General features: G+C 41.4%; 1 pseudogene; it reads right to left on the reverse strand.

The window, feature by feature from the left end:
* Positions 1-2,828: 2,828 nt before the first annotated feature.
* Positions 2,829-12,405, reverse strand: LOC129393596 (polyadenylate-binding protein 1-like; annotated as a pseudogene).
* Between the last annotated feature and the right edge of the window lie 4,272 nt (positions 12,406-16,677).

A 16,677-nucleotide genomic window follows, 5' to 3' on the forward strand; every position in this document is an offset into this window, starting at 1 on the left:
TTGAAATGAGCTGAGATTGCACTACTGCACTCCAGCCTGGGCAACAGAGTGAGATCCTGTCTGTGGATCTCAAACAAACAAACAAACAAATATATAAGGCAATAAAAGACAGAGGTATGTGTGAATGCTTAGATGGTTTAAATCAATATTTCACACACACGAATACCTGGTGGGATAATCTAACATTGGACCCATCTGCTAAATGGCTAATATCCTTTCTTCCTAAAATATTGTGACAAACCAAAATACTCCCTTACATGTCCAAAAGAGAAGTAATTCAGCTTCCTTTGGCCCCTAAGAAGCAATTCTACTTCTACTGAAAACCACACTATTAAAAGTCTAGTGCAACTATAGAGATTAGCGTCACCATTGTTTCCTTGGGGCTTTTTTTCTGAACAATTTTTCCTGGCCCATCATCTGAATTTTTTTTTTTTTTTTTGAGACACAGTCTTACTTCGTCGTCCAGGCTGGGGGGCAGTGGTGCAATCTCAGCTCACTGCAACCTCTGCCTTCCAGGTTCAAGCAATTCTCGTGCCTCAGCCAGGTGCCACCATGCCTGGCTAATTTTTGTATTTTTGGTAGAGACGAGATTTCACCATGTTGTAAGCTGGTCTCGAACTCCTGACCTCAGGTGATCCGCCTGCCTTGGCCTCCCAAAGTGCTGGGATTACAGGCATGAGCCACTGCACGCAACCTGAATTTTTCTTAAAAGAACTCACAGTTCGATGTATGTCTTATTTCATATGCTGTGGGCCAGCATGTTCTGTAGTGGGGAACCTTCATTCCATGGGATACAAGATGATCTGTTGGAGTTTGGAAAGACAATATTGCAATGTCTATGTTCTTTATTTAGTTTCTATTTTTGAGTACATTGTATTTTGTAAACAAAGCATTACCATAGTAGTACCTGCATATAGTTTATAAAAATAAGTATGCAGATATTGAGATTGCATGTTCAAAATTTTTTACTGATGGGGTTATGATAAAAAATAGTATGCAAATCCCTTTCTATAAGTACATTCAGATACAGAGTAGCAGACACAACTTGTCTTTGACTTTGGCCACATCTTATATCCTTTCAGATTCCTGAGGTACCAGCAGTGATTCTTCTTTTGTTTTGCTTTGTTGTTGAGATGGAGTCTCGCTCTGTCGCCCAGGCAGGACACTATCTCAGCTCACTGCAACCTCCGCCTCCCAGGTTCAAGCCATTCTCTTGCCTCAGCCTCCTGAGTAGCTGGGATTACAGGCATCCGCCACCACGCCCAGCTAATTTTTTGTATTTTTAGTAGAGATGGGGTTTTGCCTTGTTGGCCACGCTGATCTCAAACTCCTGACCTCAGGTGATTCACCGGCCTCAGCCTCCCAAACTGTTGGGATTACTGGCGTAAGCCACCACCCCTGGCCTGCAGCAGTGATTCTTGTTATTTTGGGTGAGGTACATTTGTGACAGACATGAGGGCCCTTCATGACTGACCTCTGTAACAACCCAGCCACCACGCCTCCCTGCATTGGCTCCTGCCATACTCAACTCTTACTGCTCCCCCTATGTGTCTTGTACCCCCCAATCACCTTCACATTTTTGCAAGGACTGTGCCTCTGCTTCAAACTGTCAGGGGGGAAAAAGTTTTCCTCTATGCTCTTAGGTTCATTTTTTAGAGGTGTGCGAGTTAAACTGATAAAATACAGATTCACTGGAGGAAAAAGTTTATTTGTACGCACATAATAGCTAACAGAAGAAGTAGTTAGCTCCTTCACGGTTAAAGTTAGAGGCTTATATGCCTAATTTAGTAGGAAAAAGAGAATGGGGAGAAGAGGCTACTCTGGGAAGAACCAGTAAGTTTCTTTAGGAAAGACAAATGAGATTTTAGGTGAGCAAATGGGAAATAAGAAAGTTGTGATGATGTTTGTTTTTGCAGGTGCAAGTGGTCTTTCCATCTTCCTCGTAGCCATGAAAATCCTCTGGAGAAGAGATTTATAGTAGCCCCCTTTCCCAGAAATTGCTGCTTTGATTCAGATAAGAAGAGCTTGAGCAGTGTTTTGTAGTTCTCCTTGAAGAGGTCCTTCACGTCCCTTGTAAGTTATATTCCTAGGTGTTTCATTATCTTTGTAGCAATTGTGAATGGGAGTTCACTCAGGATTTGGCACTCTGCTTATCTGTTGCTGATATACAGGAATGCTTATGGTTTTTGCACATTGATTTTGTAGCCTGAGACTTTGCTGAAGTTGCTAATCAGCTTAAGGAGATTTTGGGCTGAGACGACGGGGTTTTCTAAATATACAATCATGTTATCTGCAATCAGAGACAATTTGACTTTCTCTCTTCCTATTTGAATACCCTTTATTTCTTTCTTCTACCTGATTGCCCTGGCCAGAACTTCCAATACTATGTTGAATAGGAGTAGTGAGAGAGGGCATCCTTGTCTTGTGCTGATTTTCAATGGAAATGCTTCCAGATTTTGCCAATTCAGTATGAAATTGGCTATTGGTTTGTCATAAATAACTCTTATTATTCTGAGATATGTTCCATCAATACCTAGTTTATTGAGAGTTTTTTGCATGAAGGGGTGTTGAATTTTATCAAAGGGCTTTTCTGCCTGTATAGAGATAATTGTGTGGTTTTTGTCATTGGTTCTGTTTATGTGATGGATTATGTTTATTGATTTGCGTATGTTGAACCAGCCTTGCATCCCAGGGTAAAGCTGACCTGATTGTAGTGAATAAGCTTTCTGATGTGCTACTGGATTCAGTTTGCCAGTATTTTTTTGAGGATTTTTGCATCGATGTTCATTAGGGATATTGGCCTGAAGTTTTCTTTTTTTTGTTGTGTCTTCCCGGTTTTTGTATCAGGATGATGCTGGCCTCATAAAGAGTTATGGAGGAGCCCCTCTTTTTTGATTGTTTGGAATAGTTTCAGAAGGAATGGTACCAGCTCCTCTTTGTATTTCTGGTAGAATTCAGCTGTGAATCTATCTGGTCCTGGGCTTTTTTTGGTTGGTAGGCTATTAATTACTGCCTCAGTTTCAGAACTTGTTATTGGTCTATTCAGGGATTTGACGTCTACCTGGTTTAGTCTTGGGAGGGTGGGTTTATGTGTCCAGGAATTTATCCATTTCTTCTAGATTTTCTAGTTTCTTTGCATAGAGGTTTTTTTTTTTTTTTTTTTTTTTTTTTTTTTTTAAGACAGAGTCTCTGTTGCCCAGGCTGGAGTGCAGTGGCGTGATCTCGGCTCACTGCAACCTCTGCCTCCCAGGTTCAAGCAATTCTGCTTCCTCAGCCTCCTGAGTAGCTGGGATTACAGGCACGCACAACCACACCTGGCTAATTTTTGTATTTTTAGTAGAGATGGGGTTTCACCATGTTGGTCAGGCTGGTCTCGAACTCCTGACCTCAGGTGATCCACCCACCTAAGCCTCCAAAAGTGCTGGGATTACAGGTGTGAGCTACCACGCCCAGCTGAGGCTTTTACAGTATTCTCTGATGGCAGTTTGTATTTCTGTAGGATCAGTGGTGATATCCACTTTATCATTTTTTATTGTGTCTATTTGATTCCTCTTTATTAGTCTCACTAGTAGTCCATCTATTTTGTTAATCTTTTCAAAAAACCAGCTCCTAGATTTATTGATTTTTTGAAGGCCTTTTCATGTCTCTATATCTTTCAGTTCTGCTCTGATCTTAGTTATTTCTTGTCTTCTTCTAGCTTTTGAATTTGTTCTTGCTTCTTTAGTTCTCTTGTGATTTTAGGGTGTCGATTTTAGATCTTTCCAGATTTCTGCTGTCAGCATTTAGTGCTATGAATTTTTCATCCCCAGCCAATCAGCAGCACCCATTTCCTATCCCCCTGCGCATCAAATTATCCTTAAAAACTCTAGACTCTGAGTTATTGGGGAGGCAGATTTGAGAAATATCTCCTGTCCTTCTGCTCAGCTACCTTGTGATAATTAAAGTCTTTTTCTATGGCAACTCCTGCTGTTCTCTGTATCATCTTTTTTGGGCAGCAGAAAAGAGGAATCCATCAGACAGTTGCACCCCTTTCCCCCCCATCCTGCAAAAAAAGGTCACATCCTAATCCCTGGAATCTGTTGTAGGGGATCAGAATTTTCCACCCCCAAATATTCTACCCTGACATAAGTATTATTTCAAGTTGAAGGCAATTGAGAAAAAGTTCACTGCCCTCCCTCCATCTTCCTAAAAACAGGGTATAAATTTTCCTTGTGAAGGTATCCCTCCTTTTCCTGTAGCAGAGAGAACAACCCTCAATACCATAGACAGAAATGGTACCAGAAGAGTCTACACAAACAAACCTTACTGGCTAGCCCTAGGGGGCTAACATTAATGATTCTCCTACACTTATCTTTTCACAAGTTATCACTGCTAGAACACTTATAAACCTCTTTCCTTTGTCTTGTCATTTCTCTATAAATTTATCATCCTTTAAATGGTGTAAAAACCTCCAAGCCTGGCTACTTCTTTGGTGGGGGTGGGTTCTCTTCTCTATAATTCCCCCTTCCCATGTAAAACTTTTAAGATCAAATAAAATTTGTATGTTTTACTCCTCTTAATATGTCTTTTATCAGTTTATTTCACAGGCTCAGCCACTGAGCCTAAGAGGGTAGAGGGAAACTATTATTATTATTTTTGCCCTGCATTGTGAATATGTTTTCTTATATGGCAAAGGGGAATTAAGGTTGCAGATGGAATTGCTAGCTTTGAAGATGAAAGGAGAAGCCACAAGCCAAGGAAGGCAGGCAGCATCTAGAAGTTGAATAAAACAAAGATATGAATTATCCCATACAGCCCTCAGGAAGAAACACAGCTCTCTTAGTCCATTTTGTGTTGCTATAAAAGAATAGCACAGACTGTGTAATATATAAAGAAAAGAAATTTATTTCTCATAGTTATGGAGGCTGGAAAGTCCAGGATCAAGAGGCCTGGCATCTGGCAAGGGCCTCTGGCTGTGTCATGCCATGATGGGACGTGAGAGGGCATGAGGGGTGAAAGACAGAGAGAGTGAGAGACAGAGAGAGAGAGAGAGAATTCACAGCCTCAAGCCCTTTTCTAATCTGCATTACCCTATTCATGAGGGTGGAGCCCTTATGATCTAAACACTTCCTATTAGGTCCCACCTCCTGACACTATTGCATTGGAGATTAAGTTTCTAACTTACTTCTTGAGGGACACATTAAAAACACAACAGTCCTACTGACATCTTGATTTTAGCTCAGTGAGTGCCATTTTGGATTTCGAATCTCTAGAAAGGTAAGAGAAGAAATTTGTATTGTTTCAAGCCATTAAGTTTTCAGTAATTTTTTTTGAGACAGGGTCTTTCTCTGTTGCCCAGGCTGGAGTGCAGTGGTGTGAACATGGCTCACTGCAGCCTTGAACTCCTGGACTCTAGCAATCCTTCCACCACAGCCTCCTGAGTAGCTGGGACTACAGGCATGCACCACCATGCCTGGCTAGTTTTTTTCCTTTTGGTAGAAACAAGGTCTTGCCATGTTGCGCAGGTTGGCCTTGAAGACCTGGGTTCAAGCCATCCTCCTACTTTGGCCTTCCAAAGTGCTAGAATTACAAATGTGAGCCACTGCCCCCGGCCTATGGTAAGTTTTTTTTCTTGTTTTGAGATGGCATTTTGCTCTTGTCACCCAGGCTGGAGTGCAATGGCACGATCTCAGCTCACTGCAACCTCCACCTCCTGGGTTCAAGTGATTCTTCTGCCTCAGCTTCCCAAGTAGCTGGGATTACAGGCACCCACAACCACGCCCAGCTAATTTTTGTATTTTTAGTAGAGATGGGGGTTCACTATGTTGGCCAGGCTGGTCTCAAACTTCTGACCTTAGGTGATCCACCCGCCTCAGCCTCCCAAAGTGCTGGGATTACAGGCATGAGCCACCACACCTGGCCTGGTAACTTTTTAAATAGAAGCTGTAGAAAACTAGCACAGGATTTATAGGTTTAGTTTATTCATTTTAATTGCTATGTAGGTTTATTTATAGGTTTAGTTTATTCATTTTAATTGCTATGTAGAATTCTACTGTATGTGTTCTTTGCCTATTACTTCTCAAAACTGTATTTGGGAGATTCAATCATGCAGCATGTGCCGGTATTTTGTACAGTTTTGTTTTCTGTTGAATGACTACACAACGATTTTATTTCTCTATATTCCTGTTGATGGACATTATTTCCTTTTTTTTTGTTATAAGCAATGTTATGAAAATTTTTGAATTTGTTTTCTATGTACATGTGCAAGAATTTCTCATAGGGGCCGGGCACAGTGGCTGACACCTGCAATCCCAGCATTTTGAGAGGCCAAGCTGGGAGTATCACTTGAGCCCAGGAGTTCAAGGCCAGCCTGGGCAACATAGCAAGACCTCATCTCTACAAAAAATTTAAAAGCTAGCCAGGCATAGTGACTTGCGCCTGTAGTCTTAGCTACTCAGGAGGTTGAAGTGGAAAGATCGCTTGAGCTGAGGAGGTCAAGGCTTCAGTGGGTATTGATCGTGCCACCGTACTCCGGCCTGGGCAACAGGGCAAGACCCTGCCTCAAAAGAAATAAAAAGATTTTCTTAATAGGCCAATGGGTTGATAGCCCACTGGGGTAATGAATCTAATGTGCAGCCAGGTTTTTAACTGAAGGGGAGTGGAATTGCTGGATTGTAGGGAGTATGCATCATTAACTTCATTATATGGACTAAATTGCTCTCCAAAGTGGTTCTACCAATTTAACCTCCCCTGGCAATGCATGAAGGCGTCCATTTTCCTACAAATTCAAATTTGACTTTAAAATTTTTGCCAATATGATGAGTATAAATGGCTTCTCCTTTTTATTTTAATGTGCATTTCCCTGATTACTAGAAAGGATGAACATGTTTACATATGTTTATTGGCCATCTGCCTTTCCTGTTCCTTGAATTGTCTGGATAATGTGGAACAATATAAGATACAGACCTGACATGCAGGACAATGCCAATGTGAAAATGTAATTGAACCCCCATAGGCCTTGATGGTTATTTAAGTAGTATTTATTAAATTTAAGTAACTTTAAGTGAAATTTACATGAGGAACTCATGAATGTATTATTTAATAAAATGTATCATGAATGTATCACTTAATAAATCTAAGTAATAATATTTGTCTTTTCACATGAAGAATAATTTAAAGCTATTGAAACTCTGAGAAACTTTAATATGGCTCTTTTGACAAACACTTCCTACTTTTTTTTTTTTTGAGACGGAGTCTCACCCTGTTGCCCAGACTGGAGTGCAGTGGTGTGATCTCGGCTCATTGCAACCTCTGCCTCCTGGTTTCAAGTGTCTCAGCCTCCCGAGTAGCTGGGATTACAGGTGCCTGCCACCATGCCCAGCTAAGTTTTGTATTTTTAGTAGAGACGCGGTTTCACTATGTTGGCCAGGATGGTCTCCATCTCCTGACGCCAAGTCATCCTCCTGCCCTGGCCTTCCAAAATGCTGAGATTGCAGGCATGTGCCACCACATTCAGCCAACATGTCCTACTTTTTGTTTCTGATTTAGCAATCAAATGTCAAGAATATGAACCCATTTTTCATTAAACAATGAATACATTTTAGATTCTAACCAGTTTATTTAACAATGAACACGTTTTAGATTCTAACCAGTTCATTTAAGTAGAATTAAAAGCTTCTAGCAACAAGGATATCATCTTGATAATTATTGAATGTTTAAAAGTATTTAATTCTTAGGTTAAAGGAAAGGACTTGGGAAATCACAGAAGGGCATTGGTGGCTGGGTGTTCTGCTCAACGGCTCTAAAGCTGCAGTGTGCGAGACAACTGCTTACTCCAAAGATCTGTTCATCCAACAGCTGAAACTCTTCTTTCCCAGTTCCCTACTCTCCTCTGGCTCTTAAGTTGGGAAATATCAGAAGCAAAAAGTCAGAAAAACCATGATGCTATCTGTGATTTCACTACTCCCTCTTTCGGACATAGACTGCACTTGCACCATGAGAGTCATCCACTTTCCATGGCATAATACAATAAATGACTTCCGTTTCTGTATTTCTATTTTGTAACCAAAACTATCAAATGGCACTTAGTACATAAAGACTTCAAATTAATATCTTTTTATCTATTTACCTAACTAATCTAGACATATCTATCTGCCATAGGTATATAAATATAGACAGGTAGATGGATGATAGAGAGATGGAGATATGGCTAGAGATATAGATAGATATAGGTGATAGGCTTGTCTTCCTTCTCTTTTTTTCTAAGTCTTTGTGACATGGAATTTCCCTCCACAAAGCATTTAAAAATATTGTTATTAATTGACAATTTACCCTTGACTATCTGATGTCTTTTTATCAAATTCTATTTCATATCTTTTAATCATAATATTTATCTAGTTTTCTGATGTGATGTTTTTCCCCTGAAAGAGAAATGGCTCAGCACAAATCACCAACTTTGTATTACTATTATTTTAATTTTAATTTTTTGGACAGAGTTTTGCTCTGTAGCCCAGATTGGAGTGCAGTGGCATGATCTCGACTCAATGTAACCTCCACCTCCTGGGTTCAAGCGATTCTCCTGCCTCAGCCTCCTGAGTAGCTGGTATTACAGGCACATGCCACCACTCCCAGCTAATTTTTTGTATTTTTAGTAGAAACAGGGTTTCACTATGTTGGTCAGGCTGGTCTTGAACTCCTGACCTCAAATGATACACCCGTCTCGGCCTCCTAAAGAGCTGGGATTACAGGAGTGAGCCACTACGCCCAGCCATATTATTATTATTTTTGAGACAGGCTCTGTTTCAAAAGGCTGGAGTGTGGTGGTGCAATCACGGCTCACTGCAGCCTTAACCTCCTGGGCTCAAGTGATCCTCCCACCTCAGCCTCCTGACTAGCTGGGACTGCAGCTGTGCGCCACCATGCCCAGATAATTTTTGTAATTTTGTAGAGATGGGGTTTCTCCATGTTATCCAGGCTGGTCTCAGAACTCCTGGGCTCAAGCAATCTGCCCGCTTTGACCTCCCAAGGTGTTGTGATTACAGGTGTGAGCCACCACGCGCGACACCAACTTTATTATACCAGCCTACATTTTATTCCTTTCCTTTCTATTCCTCCCTCCCTCCCTTCCTACCTTTCCTCCTTTCTCCCCTACTTTTTGTGATCTTTTGTAACTGCTGAAATGATCACATGTATTCCTTGCTACAGTGCAAGCTATATTGGGATAACAAAATATATGCGGAAGATAATAGCCATACATAAGTCAAAGAGTCCCTCTATTACTTTTGTTATTCATTAAGTTGAGCCAAGATTTTGTTGGCTTTACAATTAATTGGGAGATACAAGCATATGATGCAAAACCCATGCAGTATTAAAATGTATACAGTGAGGGAAAAGAGTCTGTTTTACACATCAGCTTCCTGCCTAAGGGACAATCTCTGTTGCCTGTTCCTTAACATATGTATTTTAAAAGCGATATCCTCTGCACATGGTTAACAAAATGGAGTGGAATTTCAGGGTGATATTATGTTTCTCATTTAATGGAGAGAAAAAAGCATACGCCCTCAAATACCCTTCTGCCTCTTCTCCCCTCCCCTCCCCTCCCCGCCCCCCCCCCCCCACCGCCCACTTCCTTCCTTCTTTTTTGAGATGGGGTCTTGCTCTGTCACCCAGGCTGGAGCACAATGATGCGATCTCAGCTCACTGTAACCTCTGCCTCCCAGGTTCAAGAAATTCTCCTGCCTCAGTCTCCTGAGTAGCTGGGATTACAGGCACGTGCCACTATGCCCGGCTAATTTTTGTATTTTATTATTATTATTTTTTTCACCATTTAAGGAATTTTTATTAAAGCAATAATTTTATAATCCAAATTACGTTTCCTTGCTCAGCTATCAATTCTGTTACTTAAAACAGAACTGACATTTTGAGCTATTCCACAGTAAAGAATTACAAAATTAAAGAAAGGAATGCTTTAAATTTTTGCACTTTGCTGAAAATTCTTTTTCCCAGAGTCTATAAAACATTAATTGGTTTTCATATTTTACTATTTTTGTGTTTTTTAAAAATTTTTAAATCAATAAGTAATCTAGGACTAGCATTATGTTTGCTAGACCTGGCATTTTCTCGGTACATAAGGTTCAAAGTTTCTTTTCCTTTTTAAATTTATTTTATATTTTGCAATGTTTATTAAAAAAATAAATAATATTTACATTTTTTGATGTTTAGATATTTTTCTTCTGTGAAGCACAAGTTTCTTTTCATGGTCCCTGATCAATTTTAAACAGTTGGAACACCGGTGGCACTGTTAACTGCTTTCTGGGCAGCCTCTTCAGCTTGGTGGGCTTGTAGTACAGCTACAGTTTCATCAACCTTAGAACGGAGTGACTCTGGAGACTCCAGCATATGAAGAAGTTCCAACAACATGACAGTGATTTTACCAGCAAGAGTAGGGTGCATGGCTTGAATAAGAGGAAACAGCTGTTCACCCAACATTTGCTTTTGCTCTTGAGCATGGGCAGATACCAACATGGAAGCAGTCAAAGGTTCCTGACCTTGTACATGAGCAGCAGGCTGTTGCATTGTAACTTGTGGCTGTGCATTAAGATGTTTCTGAGGACTGCGAACTCCCGCAGCATAGTTATAATGTGGAGTGGCAGCAGCAGCAGCTGCAGGACGTGGACCCATTGTCTGTGTTGATGTGTTAGCAACACGCTGTGTTGACATAACTCATGGAACCTGTGAAGAAGCTGGTCTCATAGTACTAAATGGTGGTCTAGGAGCAGCCGGGCGGATAGCACTGGGCATATTTTGGAATGGATGGGGTCTGGCACCCTGAGCAGTCCAGCGAGGACTTGGTCTTAGTTGAGCAATTTGGCTAGGAGGATAGTATGCAGCACCGTTCTGAGTCTGTGGGATAGCTGCCATGAAGTAACCTGAAGGAGGTGCTGGCTGGTAGGGGTTGATTTCAAGATTGGGCACAGCTCGTACACTTGCCATTCTTTGCATATACTGGTTAGTGAGGTGAGCCTGGCACTCTTCTTTGCGCTGAGCTAAAGCAACATACAATGGCTTTGTGGCCACAATTCTACCATTCATTTCTGTAACTGCTTTAGTGGCTTCTTCTGGTGAGGAGAAACATACAAAACCAAACCCTTTGCAGCGACCACCCTCCATCATAACCTTTGCACTGGTGATTGTACCAAATGGAGAAAACTCTTTCCGGAGACGTTAATCATTAATGCCATCATCAAGATTTTTCACATAAAGATTAACACGGTGGTATCTGGTGATCCTATCTTGCCTCACCTGTTCAAATTTGCGCTTAAGTTCTGTCTGCCGTTCCACTTTTTTCTGAGCTCTACCTACATAAATTTGTTTTCCATTGAGCTCCTTTCATTTCATCCACAGCTTTCTGTGCATCTTCAAGCCTTTCAAAGCTTACAAATCCAAATCCTTTAGATTTTCCACTTTCACCAGTCATTACTTTCACATTAAGGCAGGCCCAAACTTGCCAAAGAGATTCTTAAGGCGCTCATCATCCATGTCTTCTCCGAAATTCTTGATGTAAACATTGGTGAACTCTTTCACGTAGCTCCAAGTTCAGCTTCTCGTTCTTTATGAGACATAAATCGTCCAACAAATACTTTGTGATCATTTAGGAGCATTCATTTTTTCCATAGCTCTTTCAGCTGCTTCCTGTGTCTCAAAGTGTACAGATCCATAGCCCTTGGAATAATTTTCATCACAGCCCACCTTACATGAAAGGATGTTACCAAAAGCAGAAAATGTATCATACAGTGCTTTATTATCAATGGATTTGTCCAGATTTTTAATGAATATGTAGCCCACTCCACTTTTGCGAAGTGATGGATCACGCTGAGACTACACGATGCGTACTGGCTTGCCCTTTATAACATCAAAATTCATAGTGTTCACAGCATGCTCCGCGTCCGCCGGCTGCTGGAAATTCACATACGCGTAGCCCAAGGAGCCGTGGGTGATCATGTCCCTGCAGACCCGGATGGAGAGGATGATCCTGGCCGGGCTGAACTTCTCGTAGAGCATTGCCTCGGTCACGTCGGGATGGAGGTCCCCCACGTACAGCGAGGACGTAGCTGGGGGCACTGGGGTTCATCTCAGCACTGCTGCTCGCAGGGCCACAGGCCGCGACCTTTCCGTGAGAGGAGGAGAGCGAATGCCGGGGCTAGGGGCCGAAGCTAGGGGCCGGAGCTGGGAGGAGGTGAGCGGGAGCAAGCGCAAGCGCAAGCGCAAGCGCAAGCGCAGAGGGACAAAAATCACCCGGAATCGAAAACTACTTAACCGCCCCAGAACGGTGTTGATCCGCTGCCGCTCGCTGCGGGCGAAGGTGGAGGTGTCAGTCCGGACAGCGGGAAGGCCTCGGTCTCTTGGTTCCTTTTTGGAGCTGCTGCGGGCGGGTGAGTCGGCCTCGGCTGCTTCAAGGGGTTATTTTATAAAAGAGGAAGAAAAAAAAAAATAAAAGTCTATGGCAGGGGAGAGGCGGATTTTTTGTAAATTGTGGGAAAGTTTTTAAAATTTTTTTTAGATTTTTTTTTTTTAATAATAAATGTATGTTCCGAGCCTGGAGCACACACTCCGCACTCAGCACTAACCGCCGGGAGAAGGGGCTAATTTTTGTATTTTCAGTAGAGACGGGGTTTCACCATGTTGGCCAGGCTTGTATGGAACTCCTGACCTCAGGTGATCTGTCCGCCTAGTCCTCCCAAAGTGCTGGGATTACAGGCGTGAGCCACCACGCCCGGCCAGTTTTTCTTTTTTTTCTGATGTAGGCGCTTATAGCTATAACATTCCCTCTTAGTACTGCTTTTGCTGTATCCCGTAGGTTTTGGTATGTTGTGTTTCCATTATCATTTGATTCAATAAATATTTCAATTTCCTTTTTAATTACTTCATTGATCCACTGGTCGTTCAGGAGTATATTGTTTAATTTCCATATGTTTGCATAGTTTCCAAAATTCCTCTTGTTATTAATTTCTAGTTTTGTTTCATTGTGGTCAGAGAAAATGCTTGATATTATTTCAGGTTTTTTTTTAGACTGAGTCTCCCTCTGTCACCCAGGCTGGAGTGCAGTGGCGTGATATCAACTCATTGCAACCTCTGCCTCCTGGGTTCGAGTGACTCCCTTGCCTCAGCCTCCCGAGTAGCGGGGACTACAGGTGTGTTCCACCACGCCTGGCTAGTTTTTGCATTTTTAGTAGAGATGGGGTTTCACTATGTTGGCCAGGCTGGTCTCAAACTCCTGACCTCAGGTGATCTGCCTGCCTCGGCCTCCCAAAGTGTTGGGTTACAGGCATGAGCCACTGCACCCGGACCAGTTTTTTTTTTTTTTTTTTTAATGTTTTAAGACTTATTTTGTGACCTAATAGATGGTCTATTCTTGAGAATAATCTATGTGCTGAGGAGAATAATGTGTGTTCTGCAGCCATTGGATGAAATGTTCCGTAAATATCTATTAGATCCATTTGTTTTATAATGCAGATTAGGTCCAATTCATTAATTTTCTATCTGGAAGATCTGTCCAGTGCTGAAAGTGGGGTGTTGAAGTCTTCAGGTAGTATCATATTGGGAACTCTCTCTAATAATATTTACTTTATATATCTGAGTGCTCCAGTGTTGGGCACATATACATTTAAAATTGTTATATCCTCTTGCTGAACGACCCCTTTATCCTTACATAGTGACCTTCTTTGTCTCTTCTTTAGATTTGTCTTGAAATCGATTTTGTCTGTTATAAGTATAGCTACTCCTGCTCTTTTTTGGTTTTTATTGGCAGGGAGTATCTTTCTATCCCTTTATTTTCAGTCTATGTGTGTCTTTGTAGGTGAAGTGTCTTTCTTGTAAGCAACAGATCAGTGGGTCTTATTTTTTTATCCATTTAGCTACTCTATGTCTTTTGATTGGAGAGGTTCGTCCATTGGAGAGTTTACATTCAATGTTATTATTGATAAGTAAGAACTTACTTTTGCAATTTTGTTAATTGTTTTCTGGCTGTTTTGTGGTCTTCTTTCTTTCTTTTCTTCCTGTTTTCCCTTAGTAAATGTTATTTTCTCTGGTGATATGATTTAGTTCCTTGCTTTTTGTTTTTTGTGTATTCATGGTATGTTTTTTCATTTGAGATTACCATGAGGCTTGCAAATGCTATCTTATAACCCATTATTTTAAGCTGATAAAAACTTATCACTGTTTGTATAAACAAACAAGCAAAAAGAAACCTAATAAAAAGTTTACACTCTAACTTCATCCCCCCTTTTTAATTTTTTGTTGTTTCTATTTATATCTTATTGTACTGTTCATGTCTTAAAAAGTTGTCATAGTTATTATTTTTGATTGATTCATCATTTAATCTTTCTGCTTATGACAAGAGTAGTTTACACACCACAGTTACAGTGTTATCATAGTCTGTGTTTCTCCATGTACTTACTATTACCAGTGAGTTTTGTACCTTTTCTTTCAAATTGAAGAACTCTCTTTAGCATTTCTTGTAGGACAGGTCTGGTATTGATGAAATCCCTCAGTTTTTGTTTGTCTGGGAAAGTCTTTATTTATCCTCCATATTTGAAGGATGTTTGGACTGGATATACTATTCCAGGGTAAAAGTATTCTTTTTATTCAGCATTTTAAATATGTCATGCCACTCTCCCTTGGCCTGTAAGATTTTCACTGAAAAGTCTGCTGCCAGATATATTAGAGCTCCATTGTATGTTATTTGTTTCTTTTCTCTTGCTGCTTTTAGGATCCTTTCTTTATCCTTGACCTGTGGGAGTTTGATTATTAAATGCCTTAAGGTAGTCATCTTTGGGTTAAATCACCTTGGTGTTCTGTAATCTTCTTGTGCTTGGATATTTATATCTTTCTCTATGTTTGGGAAGTTCTCTGTTATTATCCCTTTGAATAAACTTTCTACCCCTGTCTCTCTACCTCCTTTTTAAGGCCAATAACTCTTAGATTTTCCCTTTTGAGGCTATTTTCTAGATCCTTTAGGGATGCTTCATTGTTTTTTATTATTTTTTCTTTTGTCTCTTCTGACTGTGTATTTTCAAATAGCTGTTCTCATGCTCACTAATTCTTTCTTCTGCGTGATTCATTCTGCTATTAAAGGCCTCTAATGTATTCTTCAGTATGCCAATTGCATTTTTCAGCTGGAGAATTTCTGCTTGATTCTTCTTATTTCAATCTCTTTGTTAAATTTTTCTTATAGAATTGAATTCTGAATTCCTTCTCTGTGTTATCTTGAATTTCTTTGAGTGTCTTCAACACAGCTATTTTGAATTTTTCATCTGAACATTCACATATCTCTGTTTTTCCAGAATTGGTTCCCACTGCTTTATTTAGTTTATTTGGTGAAGTCACATTTTCCTAGAGTGTCTTGATACTTAAGGATGTTTGCTTGTGTGTGGGCATTGAAGAGTTAAGTGTTTATTGTCTCACCTGAAGCCAGCAAGTCCCAGAGGTTCACTGTCTGGGCCAGACTACTGCAAATGTTCCCTTAAGGCTCAAGGGCTCTTAAGTCAGCTTTTTTTTTGGATGGTCCCTGGCCTGGGACTCACCCTTCATGGGGGTGTTCTCCTCTTGGCCCAGGGCAGGTCCAGAAATGCCCACCAAGAGTCAAGTCCTAGAATTGGGGACCTCATGAGCCAACAGGGTGCTCTACCCAGCTGTGGCTGTGCTGTTACCTAAGGTGCAAGACAAAGTCGCCTTCATGTTTTCCTCTGCTTTTCTCAAGCAGAAGGAGTTTTTCCCTGTAGTTACTACAGCTGGTAATATGCTGAGTCTCACCTGAAGCCAGCAAGTTCCAGAGGTTCACCAACGCTCTTGATGTAGTACGTGGGTATAACTGGTGGTTATTCAGAGCCCAGGGGCTCTTCAGTTAGCAGGTGATGAATGCTACCAGGACTGGATCCTTTCCTTCAAAACAGTGGGTTCCCTTCTGGCCCAGGGCACGTCTAGAAATGTTGTCCAGGAGCTACGGCCTGGAACAGGGAGTTCATGACTCTGATGCTTTGTCCTGCTGTGGCTGACCTGGCATCCAAGATTCAAGACAAAGTCCTCGTGGTTCTTCCCTCACCTCAAGTGGAAGGAAGGGGTCCTTTTGGAGCTGCAAGCTGTGCAGCCTGGAGTTAGGGGAGGGGTGATGCCAGCACTCCCTTTGCTATGCCAGCTAATGTCTCAGTAGGTCATGTACCCCCCAAGTCCACTGTCTCTGGGCCTAGTTCAGCCCTAGGACTCACCTATGAGTTGCAGTCCTATGACCTAGACTACCTTTCAAGTTTATTTAGAGACCTAGAGCACTTTAGCCCTCAGTGGCAAGGTTTGTGGGAACTCAAGTTCAGACTGCTGGGGTTGGCAATTCCCCTCTGGCTAGGGCTGGTTGAAAGACTCCCTCTGTGGGTGGATGTCTGCTGAGTTTGGTCCGGTTTTCCTTTCTGCTATAACAGGACAGCACCAAGTTTAATGCCTCATAATTGCTGTATTTTCCCTCCCCCAGCACCCATAGATGCTCTTTGCACCATGCCGCCAATGCCACGGCATGAGGAGGGGTGGCATTGATGATTCAGAACTGTTTTCTCTATCTCTTCATTGCCTCTTTCAGCAATACAAAGTTAAACTCAGGTATGATGAGGGCTTACTTGATTTTTGGTTCCTATGAAGGTGTTCTTTTCTGTG

The sequence above is a fragment of the Pan paniscus genome, chromosome 10, assembly GCF_029289425.2.
Source record: "Pan paniscus chromosome 10, NHGRI_mPanPan1-v2.0_pri, whole genome shotgun sequence".
In the NCBI taxonomy this organism is placed as follows: domain Eukaryota; kingdom Metazoa; phylum Chordata; class Mammalia; order Primates; family Hominidae; genus Pan; species Pan paniscus.